The sequence below is a fragment of the Microcaecilia unicolor genome, chromosome 8 (assembly GCF_901765095.1).
Source record: "Microcaecilia unicolor chromosome 8, aMicUni1.1, whole genome shotgun sequence".
Lineage (NCBI taxonomy): Eukaryota > Metazoa > Chordata > Amphibia > Gymnophiona > Siphonopidae > Microcaecilia > Microcaecilia unicolor.
In genome coordinates this window covers 162,213,901-162,234,150 of record NC_044038.1, presented here as the reverse complement: position 1 = coordinate 162,234,150, position 20,250 = coordinate 162,213,901, and positions in this window count along the sequence as shown.

Here is a 20,250-nt window from a genome sequence, read left to right as displayed (position 1 = left end):
TCGTATTTTGGTTTTCCGAAGATGAGTCTGGCTGCTGTATTCTGGGCTGTTTGAAGTTTCCTCAGTATTTGTTCTTTACAGCCTGCGTATAGTGAGTTGCAGTAGTCCAGATGGCTGAGAACGAGTGATTGCACTAGGCTGCGGAAGACGGATGTTGGAAAGAATGGTTTTATTCTTTTCAGTTTCCACATGGAGTAGAACATCTTTTTGGTTGTGTTGTTCGCGTGAGTCTCAAGTGTTAGGTGGTGGTCAATAGTGACACCAAGGATTTTTAAAGTTTCAGAGATTGGCAGATTTAGTTTAGGTGTGTTGATAGCGTTAAATTTATTCGTGTTGTATTGGGAGGTAAGTACGAGGCATTGAGTTTTTTCTGCGTTCAGTTTCAGTCGGAATGCATCTGCCCAGGTATTCATGATGTGTAAACTTTGGTTGATTTCGTTGGAGATTTCATTAATGTCTTGTTTGAAAAGAATATATATCGTTACATCATCTGCATATATGTAAGGGTTAAGGTTGTGATTTGATAGAAGTTTTGCCAAGGGGGTCATCATCAGGTTGAAAATAGTTGGCGAGAGGGGGGATCCCTGCGGTACTCCACATTCAGGTGTCCATGCAGCAGACGTAGTTGAATTTGATGTGACTTGTTATGAGCGCAAGGTTAGGAACCCCTTGAACCAGTTTAGGACATTGCCTTCGATGCCAAAATATTCAAGTATGTGTAATAGGATTCCGTGGTCGACCATATCAAAGGCACTTGACATGTCAAATTGTAAGAGGAGTATATTGGTGCCGGTAGCAATCATTTGTTTGAATTTGGTCATTAGGGTAATTAGTACTGTTTCTGTGCTGTGATTTGACCGGAATCCTGGTTGGGCATCATGCAGTATTGAGAACTTGTTGAGATAATTTGTGAGTTGTTTGGTTACCATTCCTTCGGTTATTTTGGTTATTAGTGGTATAGATGCTACTGGTCTGTAGTTAGTTATTTCGCTTGCGTTTTTCTTTGTATCTTTGGGTATTGGGGTGAGTAGAATGTTTCCTTTTTCCTTTGGGAAAAGTCTGTTTTGTAGCATGAAATTCACGTGGTTCGTTAGGTCTATTATGAATTGTTGAGGAGCTGATTTCATGAGGTTGTTTGGGCAGATGTCTAGTTTGCAATGGGATTTGGCGAATCTTTTGAGTGTTTTAGAGATGAGGTCCTCTGACAGTGATTCGAATTCGGTCCAGATCCTGTCTGCTGGGTATATTCCGTCTTCTGGGTCTAGACAGTTTAGGAGTGTGACATATTCAATAGGGCTGGTGGGAATTTTCAGTCGTAATTGTATAATTTTCTCCTTGAAGTATTTCGCGAGTTCGTCGACCCCTGGTGTATCTTTGCTATTGTTTGTAACTGGTGTGGTGTCTAGTAATTTATTTACAAGGTAGAAGAGTTTGTGTGTGTCTTTGTAGTTTGGTCCAATCATTGTTTTGTAATGTATTCTTTTAGTCTGTTTTATGGTATATTTGTATTTCCTCCGAAGTGATTTCCAGGCATTCAGTGTGTGTTCATCTTTCTTTTTGTTCCATGCACGTTCTAGCTTTCTGACTTGTGTTTTGAGTTTTTTCAGCTCTTCGGTGAACCATGGATTTGATTTTTTCCTACGTGATGTTCTGATTTGGATTACCAATGCCTTCACCAAAATTATCAACAAAAGAACTATAAAGTACTGACAATAATTTTTTTTAAGTTATGTGGGTAAGTGGAAGCCTCACCCATGTCCTGCCCATCCTCCATCCACATCCACATATACTATCTCTGGCATTTATGCACTATGGGGTCCTTTTACTAAGCTGTGGTAAAATGTAGCCTTAGCACGCTCTTACACAGGTCCTTCCCATGTGCTGAGGCCACTGTTATTGCAGGCAGAAAATGGCCGCCCTCCTATTTTCCAATTAATGGCTATGCACTAACGTTCAATTTGAACAGTGGAATAATAAATGTTCCAATCGAGTGTGTACTAGACTTTTAAGTGGAATATATTCTCCAATTACAACATGCACTAATGTTGCCATTAGCATGCGGCCATTAATAAAAAATTAGTGTGTAAACCCTTACCACCACGCATTTTGTAGGTTCATGTGCTAATTCCAGCTAATCAGTCAGCGCATGGATATATGGCTGCACTGATTTGTGCTGTCATGCCCACCCTCCACCCTTTTAGGGCATGGTTTGTGCACGCACATTAGTATTTTACTGCAGGATGCCTTGGTACATCCTGCGGTAAACACTTTTAAGCTATGGTAAGCAGGTGCTAGTGCTTACCGCAGCTTAGTAAAAAGATCCCTATATAAGTTATGTGCACCCTTGTGGAAAGGTATCCTTCTGACCCTTTTGTGGGTAAGGTACACGTATGTTTATTTATTTTATTTATTGGGATTTATTAATGGCCTTTATGAAGAGATTCACCCAAGGCGGTATACAGCAGGTACAGTTTAACATAAAACAGCGAAGATGACCAAAAAATAAATAAAATAGACAACGCTTCAGTTGAAAATCCAATTAAAACAATTTAATGCACAAAAATGAAGTTAAAAATTACAAATTTTTAACTTCATTTTTGTGCATTAAATTGTTTTAATTGGATTTTCAACTGAAGCGTCGTCTATTTTATTTATTTTTTGGTCATCTTCGCTGTTCTTTGTTTTTTGTTGACTGTTTTGCGAAGACTGGTTTCTTCTGTTTTTTGCACAGTTTAATATAAAACATACAATTTTGTTAATAGCATAACAATAGTAAAACAACCATGAAGTAAACTTGAAGTAAATGAAGTAAACTTGAAAATAGTAAAATTGAAACCTAATAAAAGAACTACCGTGAAACAATATAAAAAATAAACACATTTAACAGCACTGGAATTCAGATACCAGAGATATAATACAGTGTTAGCACAATACTAATGACACACCTAATAAGCATGCAGTAGAACATTCAACTATCATAGATATGATGCTAAAATGTTTCTACAATCCGGCTTACCATGTGTTCATAAATGCTAGCATTCTATACATATATATGCATACATATGGGTATCTAATTTATAGAACTGCCCTTTTACCCCCAGATTCTATATATGGCTCTGATTCAAGATATGCACCCAATTAAATTGGATAAGGAGCCAATTAGTGCCAATAATTGGGTGCTGATTGAATTGGGAACTGGGCGCACATTCTGCTGTGCTCTATTCTATAACAATATAGGCCCAAATCCCATAGCGTGCAACCTAAAAGGGGGTGTGGCCATGTGAGGTGCATACATGGGTCAGGGACATTCCAAAATTTGTACTTATATAGAATACCAGGGATGAACGCCCAAACTGGGCACCGGGAATTTCAGCAGGCACAAGTCCTGGTGCGTAATATTTAGGCTCTGAGACCCGCATTGTAATGGGTGGTTATCTTTGAGCACCCTCGATTTTTGAGCACCATTTATAGAATCGTTTTCCCCTTATTGTCTGCAGTTGGTCATTTAACAGCAGGGGCTGCATGATCAAAAGAGACACCCCAGCTGCAGGTTTGCTTTCCGTCTTGTCCTTTTCTGGCTGTTAGTCTTCTGTCTGGCATTTCAATGCAGGTCCTCTTCTACCTCTCTCAGATGAACCTCTTTCTTCCGGTTGCTGAGTCTTGACCATGGGTAACGAGCAAAAATCCATAGCTAAATGGAATAGATACAGCATTATTCACAGACGAAGACATTTGTCAAGAATTTGGAGAACTGAAAGTGGATAAAGCCATGAGACCAGATAGAACACATCCCAGGATACTGAGAGAGCTCACAGAAGTTCTGGTGGGTCCCTTAAGGATTTAACAAATCTATGGAGACAGGAGAGGTTCCATGTGACTGAAAAAAGGTGGGTAGTGCCCCTCTTCACAAAAGGGGTAAATAAAGAAGAGGTGGGAAATTACAGGCTGACATGCCTAACCTCAGCTGTAGAAAAAGTAATGTAGATGATACTGAAGGAAAGGATAGTGGATTGCAAGATCCAAAGCAACATGGTTTTAACAGAGGCAGATGGTCTCAAATGAATCTGATTGACTTCTTTGACTGGTAACTAGAGGAATGGCAAAAGGGCACTTGCTAGATGTGGTGTATTTGGACTTCAGCAAACTTTGATATGGTGGCCTGGAGGTGGTGCCCATGATTATCAACTGATTAAAAACTGATTGACTAGCAGAAGACTGAGGATAGTGGTTCATGGCTTTCATTCAAAGGAAAGAAAGGGGAAGAGCAGATTGCCTCAGGGATTGGTCCTGGGGCTGATTCAATATCTTTATAAGCAATATTGACAAATGACTAGAAAATTTGCCTTTTTGTAGATGACATGAAGATTTGCAAAAGAGTGGACACCCCAGGGGCAGAGGGCAAAATGAGAATTGATATATAACAATCTGAAGATTAGTTGAACACTTGGCAGTTAACCTCTAATGTGGAGAAGTGATGTGCGTGGGGTGCAAAATCCTAGGGTGCTGAGTGAGGGGGTGGGGGGGGTCAAGATTCCTCAAGACTGGCCTCCAAAGGGGTCCGGCGCCAGAAGGTTCTGCTCCATCAGTCTGTCTCTCTCCTGCTCCTTTGTGTCGGGACCTGGGTGATTGTGTTAAATCTCATGTTAAATACAGTATTTCTGATAGAATAGATTGATAAGAGCAATTAGTTTCAATTCTTTTGAATTTATAGCCTTTCCTTCATGAAATGTTAGTCCAGCAGTGGTGACACAGTGTCTCCTAGGGCAGTATTTCCTGGATATACCATATGCTTCTTGGCGGCTTTCCATTCATGCTCATCTCCTAAACAGATGAGAAAATAACATGAATCACACATAGTCATACATTCATACTGACACACCACTGGTATCATCTAATGCCAAAGTCATTTTGTAAACATTTATAAATGATATAACTAGAAGAGTATTTTGCTGCTGTTACAAATGTATTTCTTTGTTCACACCTGAAAATGTCTGAATAATGATGGGTTATTTCTCCTGCCAGGGATGTGCAGTCCTCATCCTTTGCTCCGGGAGAAGAACCTGTGATTTATAGCACAGGCGAGCCAGCATTCAATGCAGATTTTCCTGGTAACAGTTACTATGTTAAACATTTCGGCTCAGAAGTTGTCATCATCACTGAGATGTTTTAAAAATTGTGCATAGAATAGCGCTGATTTACAATGCATCCTTTCCGATTATGTTTCTTCACATTATCATCTCTCTTCCTGCTGGTTTAGCTGTAGAATGGAATGTTTCTCGTTATTCTCCTGCCGCAATGAGTCCTCTCCTTCTTCTTGTGATCTTTCGAAAGCCCCATGTTTCTTTTAAACTTTTTATTTATACAACTACAAATACAGATACAGGAAAGTGAATCACAGAAACTGTTCACCCTGTTAGAAGTACAGTATACCACCGCACCTACAAATAGTGGGACATGTCTGGTAGACTGAAAAATAGATTATTTTATTTATTAACCTCATCAAGCAAAATAATGTCCTTTCAATATGTCCCCACACTTACAAATGATTAAACAAAATAAGCCAGATGGCTGGTCTGGTGACTCAGCAGTAGTGCTGGTCATTTGATCCTTGAATCAGCTGCCCTGAGGATTCTACAAAGGCACCACCATATTTGGATTTGCAATAAACTTAAATCCAGTGCGTCATTCCTCCCTTGGGTCACCTCTGCTTTATCCTTTACATTCTAATTCCTGTGGGGATTTTTTTTCCTCTTTGCTTTGTTCGTTGACTCTACAAAGGCAGCATTCACAATGACGGGGCGTGATCTTGCCTATGGGTGACACCTGGATCTGGGCCCATGATTGTAGTGTTCCAGGAGCAGCCCTGGTGCCCGGACCCCAGCCTAGGATAGGAATGTTAGGTCAGGACCTGGCAGCCCACGCATATCTGATGCCCATAAGTTGAACTCATCCTGGTTTTCACACCACTTCATGCATGGTCCTGAAGGTCTGATTTCCTGAAGAGTAACAGCAGTGCAAAATTACTCATGCAAGAGTGCAAAGCAAGGACTAGCGTAACCTGTCATTAATTACCTGGAGCTGTCTGGTAATCTCATATGGCCATAGCCAGATGTCACAGCTTCTACCAGTCAACTTTCTTATGACAATTCATGCCCTCAGTTCAGATGTCAAACATCTCCAGTACGATCATTTCTTTTTAAAATAATTTTTGATCCCAAGATTGGACCTTTTATTGCCACTAGCAATTTTTGTCCCACTGAAATGGAGGTGGGGAGGGAGCTGGCAGTTATCTTCTAATTTCTTTGTGCATGCAGCTTAATCAGACCCGGTTGGGGATCCAGTGCCACAAAGTATTCATTCATAATTATCCAAGATCCAAACTGGCGGTAACGTGCTTGAAGGGAGAGTTTTCATTCTAAAATCTGCCAGTTTTGCCCATAGGGAAAGGGAAATGGGACTTGATATACTGTCTTTCTGAGGTTTTTTGCAACTATATTCAAAGTGGTTTACATATATTCAGGTACTTATTTTGTACCAGGGGCAATGGAGGGTTAAGTGACTTGCCCAGAGTCACAAGGAGCTGCAGTGGGAATCAAACTCAGTTCCCCAGGATCAAAGTCCACTGCACTAACCACTAGGCTACTCCTCCACTCCTCCACTCCATAGAAGCCTCTAAGTGTCAGTACTGAGCCAGATGAGCCAGGAGGGGCAAAACTCGAAGCCTGTCTGGGCAACAATCAAAATCCTGTTGCTGGGACAATTCACAGAATCTTTGCAGGGGCGGGAGAGAAGTTAAAAGCACAATGATAATAAAATAGTGTAGGATCTTACAAAGCTCAGCATGGGTTTCCTGCTCCCCAGTTTGACTGGACATGTGCACAAGAGCTGTGCTTACCCCCTCCAATCATTGGGATATAAATTAATTCCTGTCCCTATTTGTGGCACTAGGAATTCCCAAATTGTCACTGTGAGACCACTTGATTTGCTGAAGAAAGAAAGAAAGAAAGATCTGCAGCTCCTTGTGACTCTGGGCAAGTCACTTAACTCTCCATTGCCCCAGGTACAACTAAGTACCTGTATACAATATGTAAGCCGCATTGAGCCTGCCATGAGTGGGAAAGCGCGGGGTACAAATGTAACAAAATAAAATAAATAAAAAATTTCTCTCTGCTCACAGCATCTAGTAAATTTGGTTAAATAGGGACAGTCATTGTTTTGTTTCTCTCGCCGTAGGACCACTAAAATACAACCAGAGATGAATATCAAATCCTAAAAAACAAAAACAACACAAAAAATTTGTGAACGCGATGTGCACAGAACTTAAACGTGACTATTAAGTGAACAAGCATAAATCGCAGTCACCAGCCCTTAACGTCACCCACTGATCTAGCAATAAGGATTCACATGCTACATGCACGGTGACTGGCTGGCACGCACCAGCTGCTGATTACCGCCTGTAATAGTGCGCGTGGGATGAAATAAATAAATCATCCAGGCATATGGGCACACACCAAATTTGAAATTACCACCGGGGGAGGCATGGTAGGCTGGCAGTAGTCTCATTTGGCCATGCTCTGCACGTGCATACAGCCTAACGCACTTTTGGAAAAGGGCCCCTCCGTTAGACATCCTGTAGTATTGCATCAACATTTTTGCTTCTATTCCAGGGGCATAGCCAGACAACAGATTTTGGGTGGGCCTAGGCAAGAAGTGGGTGGGCACCAAGTGTTCTCCCCAACCACCACAAAAATATCTTAGCTGGTGAGAAAACGTTTCTTTCCATCTTGGCTTACCATGAGGGGGAAGTCTTCAGCAGATAGAGCTTGGGAGCTCCACCAGCTACCACTAAACGTGTGCTACTGTTGGGTAGGCCTGAACCCTAAATGGGTGGGCCCTGGCCCACCCAGGCCCTCCTGTGGCTACGCCACTGTTCTGTTCTATCACTCTTGCGAGATATTATCTCATTTTTTTTATTGTTGCTTTTTAATGCTGGGGTGGTAAAACTTGGTAAAATCTATGAGTTGGATTAATGATCACTTATGTAATCTTAGAAAATTACATTCTTCAGAGCCAAGTCATTACTGTGCTCACTGGAAATCTGTGCCCAGGATGATGTCACTTTATGTTGAACTGACTAAAGAGGTAATTTGGACATCTTGAGTTTCTCTTTCTTGCAGTCAAACATTCTTCTGGTCCCCAGATAGCGTTTGTAATCCTCTACATGAAACACACAGCTTTTCCCTTTCGCTTTTCCAGTGTGCATTCCATGTTCATAAAGGTTAATCATAAAATAATGTTTACACTTTTGGGATTGAAACTGAAGCCTGAAGCACCCAGAGCTCCACTCTAAGAATGCGATTAAGTTTAAATCAGCCTGGCTGGTGAATATTTGCACAACAAAACTGAATCAAAATAAGAAAAAGTGATTCCCTCTTAAGGGAATAAAAAGGGGTAATCTGGTTGGGGGATCAATTAAGGTTTAGGGGGCATAGTTATCGGTCTGGGCTACCATTATGACATCTTATTTTGCTATTTGCTTCTGCTATTTTAGCACAGGTCCCATTTTATGCAATGAGACTTAGGGGTCCTTTTATTAAGGTGTGCCGAAAAATAGCCTGCGTTGGTGTAGACGCATGTAGTGGACATGCTCAGGTCCATTTTTCAGTGCGCCTGCAAAAAAGGCCTTTTTGGGAGGGGCGAAAATGGATATGCAGCAAAATAAAAATTGGTGTGCATCCATTTTGGGCCTGAAACCTTACCGCCACCCACTGACCTAGCGGTAAAGTCTCACGCATTAACTGTGCAGTAATGGTCTATGCGCGTACAATGCTGATTACAGTCCGGTTAGCGCCACGCGCTGGAAATTTTCCGGCGTGCCTAGTGGCCGCACGTAAAAAATGAAATTACTGCCCAGGCCTCACGGTAGCCAGGCAGTAGTTCAAAATTGATGCACGTAGGATGCACATACGTGCCTACGCGGTTTAGTAAAAGGGCCCCCTAGTTACTAATGACCTGGATTAACAATACCCACATTGATAAATTCCCCCCTTACTTAAAGAAAAAAGAAATGTCTCTAGAAATCAAAATCGCTGCCATATGTTTACAGGGGAAAGGGGCAACATCTGGAAAGCAGTATATACTAATGCCCAAAGTATGGGAATTAGGATTTAGATCTTGAGGCTGTGATGGAAGAGGCTGATTTGGATTTAGTAGCGATCACAGAGACATGATTCACAGAGAACCATGACTGCAATATAGTTATACCAGGTTATAATCAGTTTAGTAAATAATAATCTGAAGTAATAGGGATAACAACATTGTCCAGACTCACTGAGAATTGGCTTTTGCAAGTGGATGTAATTTATTTATTTGTTTATTTTGGGGTGTGGGGTTGTTTAAAATGGACTAATTATGTGTATTCAAAAATGTGTGGGATAAACATAAAGGAATCCTGTTGAGAAGGAATGGATCCACAGAAGCTTAGCGGAGATTGGGTAGCAGCGCTGGTGGTTGGGAGGCGGGGCTAGTACTGGGCAGACTTCTATGTTCTGTGCCCTGAAAATGGTAGATACAAATCAAGGTCAGGTATACATATAAAGTAGCGCATCTGAGTTTATCTTGTTGGGCAGACTGGATGGACTATACAGGTCTTTTTCTGCCGTCACCTACTATGTTATTATGTTCAGGAAAGACAGGGTAGGAAGAGGGGGGAGGGAAGTAGCATTATATATTAAAGATAATATTAAAGCCACACACTTGCAGGACCTACAAGATAAGTAAGAGGCACTGTGGATCAATCCAGAAAGAGGGAATGGCAAATGTAGTTACGTTGTTCTGATATTCAGGCTTCTACAGAGAGAAGAAGTGGACAGAAATTTAATTGAAGACATTCAAAACACAGCTGTGAAAGAGGAAGTGCTACTAATAGGTCATGTTAATATGCCAGACGTTGATTGGGGTAACTCTATTGTGGGGACTTTTAGAAGCAGTGAGATCCTAGATTCTCTACAGGGGGAACTATTCCAGCAGTTGGTAATAGAACCCTCTTGGGATGGGGCCATTGGTTTCAGGGGAAAAGAAGGCAGAAAGAGATAAATGGCCCTGGTTGAAACGTTATCCTTCCAGTAACTAAAAATAAGTGAATACTGAAAAGGAGAAGAAATATATTCAGCAATTTCATGTTCTGAGGTTTACATAATCTGTCATTTTTCTTCAGCAAGTTGATTAAGTATAATATGTATCAACAGCATCATGTAGCTATGATGCAAAGTAAAAAAAAAAAAAGGTAGGCCCAATATTCAAAAGATTTATACTCCTAATTTTAAGAGTTAGGCTCCTAAATTGGCCTCTCTCAAACTTTCCTAGGACTGTGAGTGCCTACATTTATAGTCCACATTTACTAAACTCTTAACTTTTAACAGCAGAAAAAGTGGGTGACAACAGGGGTGGATTTTGGGAGGGGGATAAAGTTAGGAGCTTAGCACTGATTTTCAGCAGAGAATCATAAATTAAGCTCATAAATCTAAGCAACTGAATGGCAGGCCTAAATTTATAAGCATAACTTTTAAGCTCCTAAATTAAGATGAATTTACAGCTGAAAATTTAGGATTCTGATTTTGGCTAGAAATGTAGCACAAATTTTGAAGCAAAACAGTCACGAAGCAGAAGGGAAAAAATCCAAGAACTCCAGAAGTCAAGTTTTCTTCAAAACATCAAGATATTTTGAAGGCATTTTTTATGTTGGAGATTTTTTTATATTGACTATTTTGCTGAAAACTGAGGACAGGGTTTTTTTTTCTTTTCCTCTTTTGATTACACAAATTTTGAAGGCTGACCCACCAATATAAACACCCCAGATTACACCCTTCCTGTTTCAGACAGCCTGAAAATTCTCGGAGTTACAATCGACCGAAACCTCACGCTAGAAAGCCAAGCGAAAATTACAACAAAGAAAATGTTCCACTCAATGTGGAAACGCAAAAGAGTAAAACCTTTCTTCCCGAGGGAAATATTCCGCAGCCTGGTACAATCAATGGTACTAACCAGCTTATAATCGAAAGTGATCGCCGGCCATCTTCCGACACAAATCGATTTCTTAAAAGTGGCGAAATCGGTATAATCGAAAGCGGCATTTTTGACAGCATCGCCGCTTTCCCGTCTCTTCGTCGACGAAAGTTCAAGGGGGCGTGTCAGTAGATTAGTGAAGGTGGGACATGGGCGGGCATAGGCGTGGCTACCAGATGGCGGCTTTCGCCGATAATGGAAAAAAAAGCGGCTTTAAGCAGTATTTCGCCGGGTTTACTTGGTCCTTTTATTTTCACGACCAAGCCTCAAAAAGGTGGCCCAACTGACCAGATGACCACCGGAAGGAATCAGGGATGACCTCCCCGTACTCCCCCAGTGATCACCAACCCCCTCCCACACTAAAACAATAAAACTAAAAACCTTTTTTGCCAGCCTGTATGTCAGCCTCAAATGCCGTACCCACCTCCATGACAGCAGAATGTGTTGTATCCTCCGACAGCCTTTCCCTGGTTGTGATGTGGATCTCGGGTGAGTGTGACACCTTTTCTGTTAGGTGCCCTGCAGAGTCACATTAGCAATGCATTGTGGTGGGTGTAGGGTACTGGGCTCTACTCCCATGGTTCTTTTCCCCCCTGCTTACTGGGTCAGAGTGTGCCCTGTTTTGTTTCCTGTTGTAGTCCATGCGGTAGTGACCATTTTTGTAAGTCAGTTTTAATTCCCTTTCCTGTGTTACCCACGTTAGAGAATGTAGTTCTTACCTTGAATGGTGCTGAAAGAGGGCATTGTACACCATTGTGCCAGCTCTGACTGACTCGTAATCTTAGTACCAGGGGACTCTTTGCCAGTGGGGCACAACCTCTGATCTGCAGTTAACTGTGAGTAAACATGGTTATTTCAAGAAAGGACTTTTTCAGAGAAATTAGTCTTCAGGTGTGAACTGGTGTGCCAAAGTTATACAGCAGCAATAAGTCCTAGAGGCTGTATGCAGGTCCCTGGAGCAATTTTAGTGGGTGCAGTACATTTGTGGGTAGTGGGTTTGGGGGGGGGGGTTTGGGGGCTCAGCTCCCAAAGTAAGGGAGCTATGCACGTGGGAGCTTTTCTGAAGTCCACCGCAGTGACCCCTAGGGTGGCTGGTTGGTGTCCTGGCATGTCAGGGGGGCCAGTGCACAAAAAATGCTGGCTCCTCCCACGGCCAAATGCCTTGAATTTGGCCGGGGTTTGAGATGGCCGACATAACTTTCCATTATCGCTGAAAAACAAACCCGGCCATCTCAAACCCAGCAAACTCCACGGCATTTGGCCGGGCTAAACCATATTATCGACAAAAAAGATGGCCGGCCATCTTTTTCGATAATACAGTTCCGGCCAGCTGTAGCGCTGCCGCCAACATAGATCGCCAGCGATCTATTTGACTGGTGCTGTTCGATTATTCCCCTCTAAGTCACCTAGACTACTGCAATACAATCTATGCCAGATGCAAAGAACAAATCATTAAGAAACTCCAAACTGCCCAAAACACCGCAGCCAGACTCATAATTGGAAAAACGAGATTCGAAAGCGTCAAACCATTACGAGAAAAACTGCATTGGCTCCCAATCAGAGAATGAATTGCATTCAAAATCTGTACCCTGGTTCATAAAATTATTCACGGTGAGGCCCCGGTATACATGGCAGACCTCATAGACTTACCAACCAGAAACACAAAAAGGTCAACACGCACATACCTAAATCTCCACTACCCAAGCTGCAAAGGACTAAAATATAAATCAACCTATGCATCCAGCTTCTCTTACATAAGCACGCAACTACGGAATGCACTACCAAACGTCTTGAAAATAATGCACAACCTAGCAAACTTCCGGAAATCACTAAAAACCAACTTGTTCAAAAAGGCATACCACAACGATCCAAACTAAACACCTGAACCCTGCAACACAATGAAACATATCAGAACTGGAGAAAACTTAACTCTTCCTCCTTGATTACCTAATTTACTCTGTCACTCATGATCTCTAATGTAATACCACTCTGTATTTGTCATACCGGAATTGGCAATCGCCATCATGGTACTATGTAAGCCACATTGAGCCTGCAAATAGGTGGGAAAATGTGGGATACAAATGCAATAAATAAATAAATAAATAAAATAAAATAAAAATATTTAGGAGCTCAGCTTTTTTTGAATATCGGGCCCGACATATCCCAGATGATTGGCATTGATCTCTTCATTTGGTATCTGGCAGTGGCAGACAGGTGTCGTATAGGATAACTGCCCATCCTTTTCCTTTGCTTCTCCTTGGAAAATGAGCATGTCATATCTTTCTCCCAATTTTCAAGTTCATTCCTGGTCATTGCCAGGGGCAGAGATGTGGAAATCACAGACCTATGGCAAAGCCGTTTACTTTGAGCACTTAGCAAGTTGATAGGCTAATAAAATGTTCCAAGTTATGCATCTTTTTATAGAGGACAGTAATTAAAAACCAAATAATGAAGCAGAGTGAGACTATGAGCTGGCTGTCCATGGGAGAATTCCATTTTATGGCAGACCCACTCCTGCACTAAAGCTGGATTTTCCTTCTTATTAAAAAGAAGTGCAGAAATCGTAGAATACAAACCACCAAAGCAATAAAACCTGGGCAAACAACAGCAGCAACCACAGCATTTTGCATGGCACTCAGAGACAATATTAATGCAAAATGCAAATCAGCCAATGCTCATAAGATCCTGAGATGTTAATTGGGTCTACTCCCAGAAGTCTCCACACAACGGCATGTCAGAAGTTAGCAGGTCTGAAGTTTAAAGAGGGGGGGGGGGCAGTCTTTAATTCATACACCTTGAGCTCTGCATTCTTTCTTTCTGTAGGGTTTAATTGTAGCACAGAGCTCCAACTAATTGGGTTATGGCAATGGAAAACTGAACTGTGGATGGGAAACCTTTCTTGGAGCTGTTCTTTTATAGACCTATAGCAAAAACTCCAGTAATTAGTGGCAGGTGATCTGTGTAGAATTCCTTAGGCAAAATTCAAATGATAACAAGAAAAACAGAGGGGTCCTTTTACTAAGGTGAGCTGAAAATGGCCTGCGGTAGTGTAGGCGCGAGTTTTGGGTGCACGCAGAATCATTTTTCAGCACACCTGTAAAAAAGGCCTTTTTTAAATTTTTGCCAAAAATGGATGTGCGGCAAAATGAAAATTACCATGCATCCATTTTGGGTTTGAGACCTTACCGCCAGCCATTGACCTAGCGGTAAAGTCTCACATGGTAACCGGGCGGTAATGACCTACGCACGCCAAAAGCCACTTGGCACATGTATCTGACGTGCGCCACAAAATAAAAAATATTTTTCGGACGCGCATAGCCGACGTGCGCCAAAAATGAAATTACCACAAGGGCCACATGGTAACTGGGTGGTAACACAGAACTGGTGCACGTTGGGCGTGCATCAGCGCTTATGCAGCTTAGTAAAAGGGTTCCAGAGATCCCAAGGTTTCCACACCAAACAATCATGAAATCACCATTGACACTAAGAGATTCGAACAGAGTGTTTTACTAAAAGGAGGGAAAAGGATCTCAGAACCAGGGGCATAGCTATGGGTGGGCCTGGCTGGGCCCAGGCCCACCCAATTTCAGCCCAGGCCCGCCCAGCACCAGCGCCAGCACCCACTGCCGGCCACTGCTGCTTTTCCTGTTGAGCAGCAGGGCCGGCGCTACAAAAAAAAGAAGCGCTAACGGCGCTAAGGACGAAAAATGTTTTAAAAAAAAAAGCGCAGCACTGGCAGGCACTGTCTAGGCAGCCTTGAGGCATTGGCTGCTGGCTCGCAGGCTCCTCCCGTCTCCTACGTCACTGTGACGTAGGAAAAGAAAAGAGGGAAAACATGGAAGGATGGGGAGAAAAAGAGGGAAAACAGATGGAAGGATGGCAGAGAATGAGGGAAAACATGGAAGGATGGCAGAGAATGAGGGAAAACATGGAAGGATGGGGAGAAAGAGGGAAAACATGGAAGGATGGGGAGAAAGAGGGAAAACATGGAAGGATGGGGAGAAAAGAGGGAAAACAGATGGAAGGAAGGCAGAGCATGAGGGAAAACATGGAAGGATGAGGAGAAAGAGGGAAAATAGATGGAAGGATGGGGAGAAAAGATAGAAAACAGATGGAAGGATGGCAGAGAAAGAGGGAAAACAGATGGAAGGATGGGGAGAGAAAGGGAAAACGGATGGATGGGGAGAGAGACTCTGGATGGAAGGATGGGGAGAGAAAGGGGAGAGACTGGATGGATGCAGAGAGAAAGGGGAGAGACTGGAAGGATGTGGAGAGAGAAGGGACACTGAACAGAAAAGGGTAGAGTGATACAGAGACACTGGTTAGAAAGTGGGAGAGAGAGACATTAGATGGAAGGATCAGGAGAGAGGATAGATGGATGGAAGGATGGGGAGAGAAAGAGGGAAGACGCTGGATGGAAGGGTAGGGAGAAAGAGGTGACACTGGACGGAAGGATGCAGAAAGAAAGAGGGGAGACTACTGGAAGTATGGGGCGAGAGAGGGGAGCCTGGAAGGATGGGGAGAGAAAGAAGAGAGCTGCTGGATGGAAAAGGAGAGTAATGAAAGACTGGAGAATAAGAGGAAGGGGCATGGGGAGAACAAGGGTGAGAAAAAGATGAAAAGTCATAAGTAGATGAAGGAAATTAAAGAATGGATAGTAAAAATGAATTAAATCAGGACAGAGAAAGGCAGAAAAATATTGAAGAAAGCAAAGAAAAAGGAGAGAAAAATGAGAAATGGCCAGGAAACCGTGGCAGAAGAGTTAAGCGAAAACGAAGGAAAGCAGAATCTAGAGACTGGGAGCGACAAAATGAGAAAAAGTAAATGGCCATACAAGAAAGGTAAAGAAAATAATTTTATTTTTAATTTAGGATAAAATAATATGGTACCTGTGTTAATGAAGTTTCAGAGACCAATACTTCCTTCCTTAGGTCAGGCGAGGATACCGTAACAGCATTATACTGACCTGAGGCAGGAGGTTTTGGCCTCTGAAAGCTCATTGAAAAGGGTGTTAGGCTATTAAATAAATTTTCTGAAATCTGATGCACTGAAAAGCAGCACTTTACCTTGTGTGACAAATGCATCTGATTAGCGTGACTAAATTTTGCTGGGGGAGGGGGGTAGAGAGAAAATTTTGTGCCCACCCACTTTGGGTTCAGGCCCATCCAAAATTGGCAGTCTGGCTACACCACTGCTCAGAACCCTTGCACAGATTATTGAATTATGAACTCATTGAGTTTTTTGCTCAAGTGGTTCCAAGTATTATTCATTGATCCTTTTAAAAAAAAAGCCCTTATTTTTAAATATTTTTTTATCATACACTCAAAAAATCACACTGTTTCATAAAGTAACACTAACAATATTTAAATATAATGCAGCTAACAATTCAAATGCAGCCAATAATTCAATGTTGAAAGACAAATACTTAGCTTTCAAAAGCCCGACCTGACTGGACCCATTTCACTGGAACAGACCGGCTTCCTCAGGGTCATTGATTCGGGACAGGTCTTTGGCGTTAGCAAACTCAATCTATAACAGAAGAAAACAAAAGCCAAGAGCCATAGCCAGATGTGCAATAAAATGACACTGCTTGTCACCTGCTATGACACTGCAAGATGGCAGGGGAAGGGGACACATTGCTACACTTAGTTTATTTATTTATTTATTTATTTATTCAAAAACATTTTATACTGCATAATCCAAATGTTCTCAGTGGTTTACAAAATATACATACATAAAATAAAAAAACAATTCTTCACACCAATGGCATTAGTAAAATAATTAAAATAAAATAATAAACAATCAAGGTAGTAAGATCGGAAGTCCATCAAGTGTTATCTTCTTCCTATGTACTAAGGATTTTTGTGGGGCAGAAATCCAGAAGAAGGTGTGGAAAAAAAGTGCAACTGTAGCTAATTCTGCAGCAATGAAAAATTTTTTTCCTGATACCCTCCCCCCATGAATGGCATTGGGCTCAGATTAACACTTTGTCTAGACTGCTGCTAAATCATCATATCACTGATATCTTTTCACTCCAAAAAGAAAAAAAAAAAGAAAGAATAAAAAGTTGTGTGGTTCATTTTTTAAAAGATTAAGGGGGGAAGTTATCAAGCTGCATTAGGGCTTTAAGTCACATTATTTACCCCTTTATCCCCCTGTTTATTAAAGCTTAGCTCGAGATCTGCAGCAGGGCCCATTTTATTCCTATGGGTCCTGCTGCAGATAACTCGAGCTAAGCTTTAGTAAACAATCCCCATGTGATTTAAAGGGCCCTAACACAGCTTGACTTAATTTATCATGGCAATATTTAAATTACTGCTGGTTATATAGCAATGAGATACAAAATATGCAAATACCTAACGCGACTTGTACCTGTACAAACATTCAATTTGCATGATCAAGAATATTTTATATAATATATATACATAAATACATAGTAACATAGTAAGTGACAGCAGAAAAAGACCTGTACGGTCCATCCAGACTGCCCAACAAGAAAAACTCATATGTTCTACTTTATATGTATACCTGACCTTGATTTGTATCTGCCATTTTCAGGGCACAGACTGTAGAAGTCTGCCCAACACTAGCCCCACCTCCCAACCACTAGCCCCGCCTCCTAACCACTAGCCCCGCCTCCCAACCACAGGTGCTGCCACCCAATCTCTGCTAAACTTCTGAGGATACATTTCTTATAAACAGGATTTCTTTATGTTTAACCCATGCTCTTTTTAAATTCAGTTACCGTTCATCTCCACCACCTATCGCGGGAGGGCATTCCACATATCCACCACTCTCTCTGTGAAAAAATACTTCTTGACAACTCTGCCCATGTTAAACCCAAACTCCACTCCTGAGCATGGTGGATCAGTACCCACTGGTAGCACCTCTCATACTTTAGGCCATGATCTAATTTTATAACAGCTCATTTATATGCATAAATTAGCATTGGGGGGGGGTCATTCTGAAACTGGACACCTTCATTTAGGCACCCCAAGGACACGTGGTAAGATTGTATTCTAGAATGGCATTGGGGATAATTTGGATAGTTTCCTAACAGAAAAGTCCATAAGCCATTATTAAGACGGACTCGAGAAAATCCACTGCTTATTTCTAGGATAAGCAGTATAAAATCTGTTTTACTGTTCTGGGATCTTTCCAGGTACTTGTGACCTGAACTGGCCACTGTTAGAAACAGGATACTAAGCTAAATGGACCCTTGGTCTGACCCAGTATGGCAATTCTTATGTTCTTATCTATATCCTTTTTCTCCACCACCAATTCAGACTCTATTCCTTCCATCTTGCTGTACCTTACACCTGGAATAAACTTCTTGAGTCACTATATCATGCTTCGTCTCTGGCCCTATTAAAATCTAGATGAAAAGCCCACATTTTTGAGGCTCTTTCTAATTCCTAACCCCTTATTCACCTGTTCAATCATTCCCATAATAAATGAAATCCCTTTATTTTATTATTTGTCCTGTTTGTCTGTCTTGGATAGATTGTAAACTCTGTTGAGCAGGGACTGTCTCTCACATCTATGTGTATAGCACTGCATAATCTAGTAGCATTGTAGAAATGATAAGTCATCATCGTAGCAATTTTTTAAATAAAGAACACATATGTAGGGTCTCTATACATTTTAAAATACAAATAAATCAAAAATCATTAAAGTAATTAGGAACTGAATATTGAATGATGTAGAACAAAGATTGCATTGATACAAAAAGATGTGTTGTAATGTTCTTATGAAGGGATGCCCTTCCATTGATGTATTTATTTAAATACTTATAGACTGTCTTCCCAGCCCCCGAGGGTCACCAAGTGTTTTATCTTTCTATGCTGTGGTATGTTTTATTTTACCTTTTTTTTCCCCATTATATTCTATGGTGCTGAGTTGCAAAAGTGTTTAACAGAATGGTAGAATGAAGGAGGGACTGAAGAGTATGAAAACGTTTTGGCTTTTTGCCTTAAGATCATCATCCCTTGAGCACACTCTTTGCATTTTTCCACACAATTCACTATATTCTGACATCATTAGAACAACTTCACATGTCCAATAAGGAATAATGAGTCTCTTGCATTTTTTTAATGAGGCAGGTAATGCATTCCAGGCGTGGAGAGTGGCCAGCTAAAAATGTTTTAACATATGCTCATTATCAGTCTATTTGTCTTTATTTGGACTTCCAAGGGACTGTTTTCCAAATTCAGGATAGCAAATAGAATATTCCCTGAAGAACTATTCACCCCAGCATCATCGATGGCTTGACCCCTCAGTGAATTCCCTTGAAATGTTGGGCAAGTCCTATAATCCTTGTTCTTTGTAACTTTCAAGACACTGAAGGGCTGCTGTATTGAACTTGTCCTGGTATAAACAGTCACCAAACAAAAAAAGGATTTTACTGGAAACAGAACTTGTAGCCAAAAGGTTTTCCAGCTCCTTTACTGTCTAATTGCACAAGCAAAAAAGAACATACTGTCAGTCAAAATGGAATCACATCAAAATAAACTAGAAGTACATAAAATGCCTGTTTTTTTAGTTAATTAACCAAAAGAAAAATCATATCACTCTTGACTGAAGCATGACACTGGAAAGTGACTAACCAACATTACTGTGAAGAAGGTTCCAGCATACAATCAATATATCACTAAGAGGGGCATCTTCGATATGACGTTTAAGTCTGACTTTGGCCATTGTGCTCTAAACGTCCAAAAGTCGAATAGAAAATAAGACCTTTTTTGAAAAAGAAAAACATTTATGTTTCGAAAATGGCCATTTCCTAGATGTTTTGTGCTCAAAATGCTTATCATTTTGGTCCATTTTTGACAAAAAATGTCCAAGTGGAAAATGCACAAAATCAAGCCATTGGGATGTAGGCAGATCCAGCATTCTTACTAGACTGGCCACACAGATATCCTAGCAGAGCAGCAGGGTACCCTAGGTAGCACTGCAGCGGACTTCATTTAAAAGCTCCCAGATACACATCTCACTGGTACCCCCCTTATATTGTGTGCTGAGCCCTCCAAACTCCACCAAAATCCCACTATCCCCAACTGTACATCATTGCAATAGCCCGGAAGGAATGGAAAACATGTAAAAGGATCTGCAAAAGTTAGAAGAATTGTCTAATGTTTGGCAATTAAAATTCAATGCAAAGAAGTGCAGAGTGATGCACTTTAGGGA